Below are 8,913 nucleotides of genomic sequence, written 5' to 3' on the forward strand. Positions count from 1 at the left end.
CCAAATGTCTGCCACAATCACTGTCCTCTCACTCTATCTGATCCAGCTGTGCTGGCCTTCTTGCTATTCTCAAATAGACCAAGCAAGGAATCTGCCTCAGGACATTGGCACCTGCTTCTCCCTCTGCTTGACATACTTTCCTCCCAAATATCTATGTGGCTCATGCCCTCATTTTTTTCAGCTCTCTGTCCAAATGTTACCTTATCACTATGGCCTCCTTTAACCATTCTATATGAACTGAAAACTCATTTACTCAACCTCTCCAGAGGACTTACCTGCTTCATTCCCTCCCCCATAGTATTTATCTCCACCTGCCAATTTTGATTAATTAATTGATTCTATTTACCCCAAGAAGTCATTAAGCTACTGAAGAGCAGAGCTCCGCCTGTTTTTTTCACAGCTGTATTCCTAGTGTCTAGAGTAGTGCTGGCATATGGAGACATTTCACAAATATTTGCTGAATGAATGAATAATGAATGGATGATTTTGAACAATAGGCTATTTCTTTCTCTCTCTAGGAACTCACACACCAAAGTTGGGTTACCAGTACTCAAGAAACCCAGCATGTGCCATCTTCATAATAGCATCTGCCATTTATTGAAGCTTTCCCTTCCACTGTCCTTCCTTCATTGTTGCTTATATCAAGATACCAGATTAGTTCTGAGAGTCTAAGTTAGAGTCACAGGGATCTCAGAGATTGAGGCTGCCACTTGCCAGGTGTGTGACCTTGGACGAACCACCTGACCGTCTAAGCTTCATTTTCCTCTTCTATAAAATGTGCACACCCTGGAGCCAGCACTAAGCACAGTGCCTGGTATTGTGGCAGCTATTGTTAAGGGAAGCTCAAAGAGGAGGTGATGGTGGAGGGGGCATTTCAGTTTAAGGATGATGCGTGAAGAGTATTGTCCAAGGCTCACACTTGGTAAAGAGAATGGGGTGTTGTGGGAGCAGCAATGAGACCCAGGCAGGACCCAGGATGGAAACACTTCTTAAAGCATGTGGTACCTGTCCCAGACACACTCAGCTACAGAGTGCAGAAGTAAGAGGGGTCAGAGTGGGGCTAAACACAATACATGTGAGATCCCAGGACTTACTATACAGCCAGAAACAGATGATATTTAGCACATGTGAATAAACTGGCATTTGAAGACTTATACTCAAACACCAGGTTCCTATTGGGGAAATATATTTATATGTATCACCCTCCTATGGACGATGAGATGGGCAAGAAAAAGGATCTTTCACCAGAGTTTTTTCACTTCCAAAGATATATTTCCAGAATGGAATGACTAAAATTCAGCCCAGAGTTTCATCAAGCTTTCTGGTCTTAGGAAGTGTGATCCATGATGTTGTGGCTTCTAGGGAGAATGGATGTTTTCAAAAAGAGACAACTTCTTCCACTTTGCAGAAAGTTAAAATATATTCATTATCAGCTCTGAAGTTCAGACCGAGTCAGCAAAAATAATATTTATAAGCAAGGAAAGTTCATCAGAGACCAGAAACCTTGCTTCTCCTAATGATTGTATGGCAAATAATAATACAAGCTCATCTTTGGGTCTCCACAAACGAAGTTGAACTCTTTCTTTCTGCTCCCACTTGTAGAGCAAGCCTAGCATATCATCCTTCCATTGGGGTCATTTAATGGAAATTTTCTCTGAGTAAAAAACTCTCCCTCCTGATTTCCTCCTCTATTTACTAATGTACTTTCAACCATTCTCTACCATAAGTACACACACATACACACACACATACACACACACACACACACACACACACACACACACACACACACACGAAGGCCTAGAATTCCACCATTAAGAATTCATCCTTTCATGTTATGCTTGGCTGTCTTCCAGCCATGGTCATTTAAGATGCAAAAATTCCAGAAGGGATAATAATACAGCAGTTTACATTTAGTTAGCAACTTAGAGTTTGGAAGGCACTTTCACCTCCTTTATGCCTTCGGTCTTGAACCCGGTCTCGAGCTTCTTGTACCCAGCACTAGCTCATGACAAAGGCTAGGTGCTCAGGAAGTGTTTCTTGAATGAATGAATGAACTGAAACTATGAAATTCATAAAATAAAAATAATTGTCTCCATTGAAACCAAAAGCCATAAAGGTAAATGAATTGCTCAGATTTCAGTGAGTCTGAGCTTCAGCCACTGGCCTCAAGGCCATCCCCGCCCCACCCCCCACCCCGCCCTGCAAAAGTAAAACTAAGGTGAGGGAAGGGCAAAACAGAAACTATTGAAAGCGGGGATGGGGGGAGTTGCATGTTGTAGATTGTTATCATCAGCTTCCTGAAGACACCTTACCAGAGTGAGTAACTTATTCAGGAGCTATATGGTTTTGAGCATTACTCCTCTGATAGATGGAGAACCCACAGCTCACTCCCCAGATCATGGTAAATGCTGTAATTAAGAGGGCCCCTTTCACATGGGCATTCCTTATGACATTATTGCTGCAAAACCGAAAAAAAAAAAAAATAGTTCTGGGAACCTTACTGAATTTGTTGCCTCAGCCTCCCCTCCTGGGTCTTACTGGCACTAATAAAAACAATAGGTTAATTAACAAGAGAATGGGAAGAGGCCTAGGGGAGTCAAGGGATTCTACCCAACAAGGTGGAAAGTTTTAAAAGGTCATTAAGAAATAAGATGAATAAAGCAAATGTTGAGGAAATGAAACAGAGGGAACAGAAAGGGGACAGACACAGGACTGGTCCCAGCAGGGTGGAAATCTTTAGATGGTTATTAAGAAATGGGGTGAGTAAAATGTACATTGCTGGGGCTAACACAAAGGTTTTAATAGAGCATGAACTAAAAGGAGCCTCAAAGAAGTCCATTCTATGTACCCGTTTGGAGAAATGTTAAAAGCCTGAAGGCAGAGATTACAATGAGAAACCTGACAATGGCTTGTGCTTCTGGCAGTGGTCAGGCAGATTAATCAAGATAAAAATTGACAACAGGGCCTGGGTCCCTTGGCTCAACCTCTCTAAAAAGGGACCCAAAGCCTTTTGCAAAGACTGGGTAACATGGTCGGGGTAGGGAAGAGAAGTTTCCAGGATCCCCTGATACAGGAGCCCCATGAAATGGGGCACCAAAACCCATTGGTGAAGGCTTGACTCGGACTACGGTTAGACTGGGAGAACATAAAAGTATGAACACGGGGACCATTACAAAAGTTGGATGTTTAAGTGGGTATTACATAAAGTTGTGTCAAGTTGACCTGAATGTATTATGGGAATGGATATGACATCTGGAGATACTTCACCACCTAATATTATAAAACCAGAATCTGTTGATGAAGTCCTAATGGAGGTTGAATGTAAGGGTTGATGGAATTAAGGTAAGAGTTGGTAGGAGAACTGTTATGTTTGAACAGACTTCATGTGAAGTGCTTGTGTCTCTTTTACCTGATTGTATTTTGGGAGGACGGACACTGTATCTCACTGGAGAACATTTCCCCTACCTAGTATTGCAAAACAGAAGGCATGAAAATCTGCCCTTCAAGCAATATTAATTGAACAGGCTAAATGGGAACCAGTAAGATTGCTTGAGCCTAGGCAGTGTAAAATAGAAACTGGAGGGCCGGTAGGGACACATTCTCTGTGCCATTGCACTTTGTGGAGCCTACACTGAAGTTTGGCAAGAGGCTGTGAAATTCTTTAGTCCAAAGTCCCAGGACTAAAGTCTTTGGACTAAAGAATTTCCATTTGAAGAGCATTTACTACCCAGCTCTTGGACATTAATTGAAGCTACCTCAGTGATTGAAGGACAAAGTGATCCTAAAACCTGAAATAGTCATGATGTCTGGGATGATGTTAGAGAAATGTCCCATGGGGATGGCAGTGCCCAGAAGAGTTCCACGGTAATATGGAAATGGTTTATACAAGATCTTGTTATTGGGAGGACACAAAGAGGAGATACTCCCAAGGAGGACTTTTCCCCTAGGACTAACTCTGAAACTGTGTGATGAGCTGGAACCATGGATTCACCATTACTTGGACAGCACCCTATAAACAGCTCTCAACAGACAAAGAGCTGCTTGGTTTGTGTATGGCAGTTTCAAGGTTAGCAGACAACATCCTGTTTGGAAGGCCATCATCTTGATGGAGGAAGGGGAAAACAAATCAGCTCACAGGCTGGATTCCATGCTATTTTCCTAACAGTGATTAAAGAACTGAACAGTGGTCAAAGCCCCTGTGTTTGGGTTTTTACTGACTCATGGGCAGTAGCCAATGGCCTGGGCATATGATTAGATAGAAGGGCTGAGGAAAGCTGGCCAATTAAAGGAATACCCATATGGGACACAGCTCTATGGGGAATCTGAGGGGCCCATTAAAGTAGGACATGTCAGTGCCTATCAGACCTCCTTCCAGGTTTGGAAGGTGACTAAAATTGGCAAGGGGATATCCCTGTGTGCTTGACGGAGGTGGCCACCTGGGCCCATAAGGTGAGTGGACATGGGGGAGCTGCAGCAGTGCAGAGATAGGCTGAATCTAGACATATTCCTCTTGCACCCTCAGAGACACAAAATGCCAGTAAGCACTGTTCTGCCTGCCAGAAAAAGAGACTAAGAGTGCAGATGGCCTATGTAGAAGATTCCCTGGTGGGAAGGCCCCTCAACATAGCTGGCAAGTGACACGGATGGTTGGGGGCTCTAAGAGGCTACAAACAGGTCCTAACAGAAGTAGACACTGACTCTGGACTGGGCTTTGCTTACATAGTGGTGGATGTAAATGCTCAGATATTGCACCAATCTGGATGACCGAGAGTTTACAGTTTATAGCCTGTGATGTTGAACAATGAGCAGAGAGCTATCCTCTTCAGAGTACTAGCTTGATAGGGAATTGGAATGGGTGATTAAAACACTGGTTGCTTAAAATGGGGAGAGAAAGACATGAAGGAGTCTTGAATTGGAGGGGGTCATTGGTACCCTCAATATGTACGTGGTCCATCAGAAGCACAGGTGACAACTTGGGCTTGCAACTGGTGTCTGGATGTGGGGGACAGTCTTGTAGGATCTGGCATCTGGTCTGTCTTTAGGATGATAGTGTCAGAATTGAGCTGAGGGGCGCCTGGGTGGCTCAGTCGTTAAGCGTCTGCCTTTGGCTCAGGTCATGATCCCAGGGTCCTGGGATCGAGCCCCGCATCGGGCTCCCTGCTCCGCGGGAAGCCTACTTCTCCCTCTCCCACTCCCCGTGCTTGTGTTCCCTCTCTCGCTGTGTCTCTCTCTGTCAAATAAATAAATAAAATCTTAAAAAAAAAAAAAAGAATTGAGTTGAATTGCTGGACACCCAGCTCATGTCTGGCGAATCACTTGCTGTTGGTGTGTGAGGAAGTCGCCCACCCCATCCCACACACTTGGAATTGGGCCCCAAAACACCCAGAAGATTTTATGGCAGTGACGGGATGGCATGAGGTGGAGTATTGGGTAGGAAGGTGCTAGAATTGTGGCTGAAAGATCTGGGATGACCCTTCACTTGACCTCAATTTCCTAACTTGTGAAATAGAGATAATAATATCTTAATGTGCATGATTCTTATGAAGATCTACATAAATAACAGCTATAATAGCACTTTGCAAAATAGTAAAGAACCATGCAGATGATAATAAATAGTTAGGAGGTGGTCAGAAGCTGAGCAACCCATAGTTCAGTTTAATCTCATTAAAAATCAAACTTCATAAAGCTCTTTATTAGTTAAAGAGAACTTCTTTTTCACTTTCAGTACCCCAACTCTCCCATCCTACCCCATCCTCCATGACTGGGTCCCCTTGGACATATTTGCATATCTGTTTTTGGGTGATTCTCTCTGGCACCCCCTCTATCCACTATTTTGTGCCCACTACTTTCCTGCAACCTTGCTAATTTATTGTTGCAGGTTTCCTTTTCACTGAAAATTAATAATCAGAAAAAGCAAATTTTACAAAATGAGCTGCATGAATGAGAATGAATGAGAAAGCCACATGAGGCAATCACATGTTTGCTAAAACAGATCGTTACAAAAGAGCCTGGGGCAGCAGAGCCCAGTCACTGGACTCCAGCTTGAGGAATAACCCTGGTCCCGAGCTTACAGTCAAGTGTCCAAATCCTGCCTATGCCACTGCACCATCCTGCCTCTTAGATATCCTTACCTCAAGAGCAAAAGGCCCTGCACCACTGTCTGTTTGGAGCTAACAGATACATTTAGTTCACATTTCCTGAGACACCAAGATTTGCATCACACTACTCTGTAGGAGTAACTAGTGATCTTTCTTATCCCAAAAGCCCAGCACTTGTCATCATAATCACCCGGCTGTCTAGATTTCAGACCTGTTAGTTCAGTTAGATTCATAGAATTCCCACTCTGGGAATTGGAATGGCTGGAAATGTTGGATGACTGGAAAACTGGGTCCCAGCTGAAGGGTGGTTTGGCCCAAGTCACACAGGTAGACTCCTACAACCCACCTAAGGTGAAAAGGAAATTAAAAGACTGCCTAGTCTAATCACCACCCACCCCATCTCATCACTCCATCCCTCAGCCTGTAGGATTCCTGCCAAACCTCATTCATCTGACCTCTGCTTGAGTACCTCGAGCAATGGAGTACTCATCACATCCCTAGCCAACCCATTTTATCTGTGTTTACCGCTGACTGCTGGGAATGTGAGCTGGAATCAATCTCTTTCTCTCCTTCCCTCCCTCCCTATTCTTCAATTTTACCCATTTGCTCTGGCTCTCCATGTTGAAGAAGACCTCCCCTATCTACCCTGCCAGTAGCAGAGCCAGAACTAGAACCAGGTCTCCTGACTTCCATTCCCTGCTTATCCCCTCACACTGTGCCACCCCTCCCCTAAGAGGAACACATGAGAAAGACTGGCAGAGCATTTCCAGCAATGCTTTTGACAGCACATTAATATTTCCCTGTTTGTATTATGACTATAATATTTAGTCCACCATTCTCTCATTCATTTGTTGGATTTATTGAATATTTCCTCTGTACTAGGCACAGTGCACTGAGCATTAAAGAGCACAGAGCCCTTGAAATCAAGAAGCTAAATAAAGGTAACCAAAATTCGATGTGGTAAGAGCTACATGAAGCATGTTCTGCAAAACGTAATGTGAGCACAGAGGAGAATGTGGCTAATTGACTGGGAGGAACTTTACCAAAAAGTCTTATTTATTTTTATACCCCACTGCTTAGCCTGTAGCAGATGCTCAACAAATGTTTGAATGAAAGAATGAGGGAATGAATGAAGTCATATTTTACCAAGCTTTGAATGATAAGGAATTGTCCCCAAGTTAGAAAAATAGCTTGCAAATTCTTTATGATGCTAAGAAAGGAATTTATTTAGGACACTGTATTAGTTTGCTAGGGCTATCATGACAAAGCACCACAGCTCAGTACTCAGCTTAAAGCAACCAAAATTTATTCTTACCGTTATGGAGGTTTGAAGTCAGACATCAAGGTGTCAGCAAGGTTGATTCCCTCTGGCAGCTCTGAGGGAAGATCTCTTCCCTGCCTTGTTCTCAGCTTATGTGGTTGCTGGCAGTCTTTGGTATTCCTTAGCTCCACTCTCCACGTGATGTTCTCCCTCTGTGGGATCTCCCTTTTATAGGACATTAGTCACTGGATTAGGGCTCACCCTACTCCAGATTGCCATCATCTTAACTGACTTCATCTGCAGAGATTCCATTTCTGAATAAGGTCACTTTCACAGGTACCAGGAATTAGGACTTGGACAGACCTTTTTGGGGCACACAATTTAACCCACAACAGACACCTGACATAAAAGGGGAGATATTTTCCTTACAAAACACTTACTTGTTCAATGCTGGCCATGAGATGAGCACTGTTCTAGATCCAAGAGACACAGAGACAAACAAAACTGGCAAGGAATCTGCCTCATGGAGCTCACATTCTAGAGGTGGTGTGGGGGCAGCTGCCAGAATTGACAGTTAACTATCAAACGCAAACAAGAAAACATGGAAAGTGTTTGCGAAGGATGGATGTCATAAGGTGGTCAGGAGTGACTGCTTTCAATGAGGTCATCAGGGAAGACTTCTCTGAAGAGGTCACATTTAAGATGAGGTTTCAAGGAGAAGCAGGCATTAAGCAGGGGGCATGTTCAAACTGTAGGGGCTCTTCCGGAATACCAAAGAAGTGGAGGGAACACTGCGGTCAGCTCTGCTTCTCCCTGTGTGCCCACTGCTGCATCCCCTTGTTACCAAATGGCCACTCCTTTTCATATTCTTTCTTCCAAATTCACAGCCAGACAGATTGGCTTGGCTGCTTATACCAGGCCACATCCCAAGGCCAGGCTATACCTGGTCCACTCCACCCTAGAGCAGCCATCTTTGTCCCAGACCAGCTGCCCTCAGATCAGGATGTGAGGCAAGACCAGTTTCAGATAAAGCCAGACAAGGGTGCTCCCAGGAACTCTGACCCCACTGTACAACAGACAGGGCCCTGCCAACAACGTGTCCACATCGAGAAGCATAGCAGCCATTGGGGATTTTGTTGTGAGCAACAAACAGCAACTCTAACTTGCGTGAAAAGGAATTATTGGCAGAATATGGGATAGCTCATAGAATCAAATGGAAAACCACAGAAAAGAGTCTTGGAAAGAATGGGAACCAGGGAAAATCTGGGTCTTCAGGACACAGGAACAAGCTGATGGTCTTTGGGGGCAGTTGTTGGAATGAGTGGATGCCACCATGTTAACAGTCAAATTCCAGGGAAAGAGCATTTGACTGGCTGAGCATGAGTCTGCACCTGCCCCTTCACTCGGTGTGGCACCTTGATTGACAGTCTCACAGGCTGCATCCAATGGGCAAGAGAACATTTCCCATTAAAAAAATCTGGGTGCAAAACCAGTAGAAGAGGTAATGTTCATCAGGCAGGCAAAACCCACAGTTGTCCTTCACAATTACCA

At 44.2% G+C, this 8,913-nt stretch overlaps 1 long non-coding RNA gene across 1 annotated transcript in view; it reads right to left on the reverse strand.

The window, feature by feature from the left end:
• Nucleotides 1–7,521, reverse strand: part of LOC116639731 — a 160,177-nt gene extending 152,656 nt beyond the window's left edge. Inside the window, exon 1 of the long non-coding RNA XR_004300912.1 lies at nt 7,417–7,521. This is a non-coding gene — a long non-coding RNA (uncharacterized LOC116639731). The remainder of the gene's footprint in view (nt 1–7,416) is intronic.
• Between the last annotated feature and the right edge of the window lie 1,392 nt (nt 7,522–8,913).

Source organism: Phoca vitulina, unplaced genomic scaffold (genome assembly GCF_004348235.1).
Source record: "Phoca vitulina isolate PV1807 unplaced genomic scaffold, GSC_HSeal_1.0 scaffold19, whole genome shotgun sequence".
Classification (NCBI taxonomy): Eukaryota; Metazoa; Chordata; class Mammalia; order Carnivora; family Phocidae; genus Phoca; species Phoca vitulina.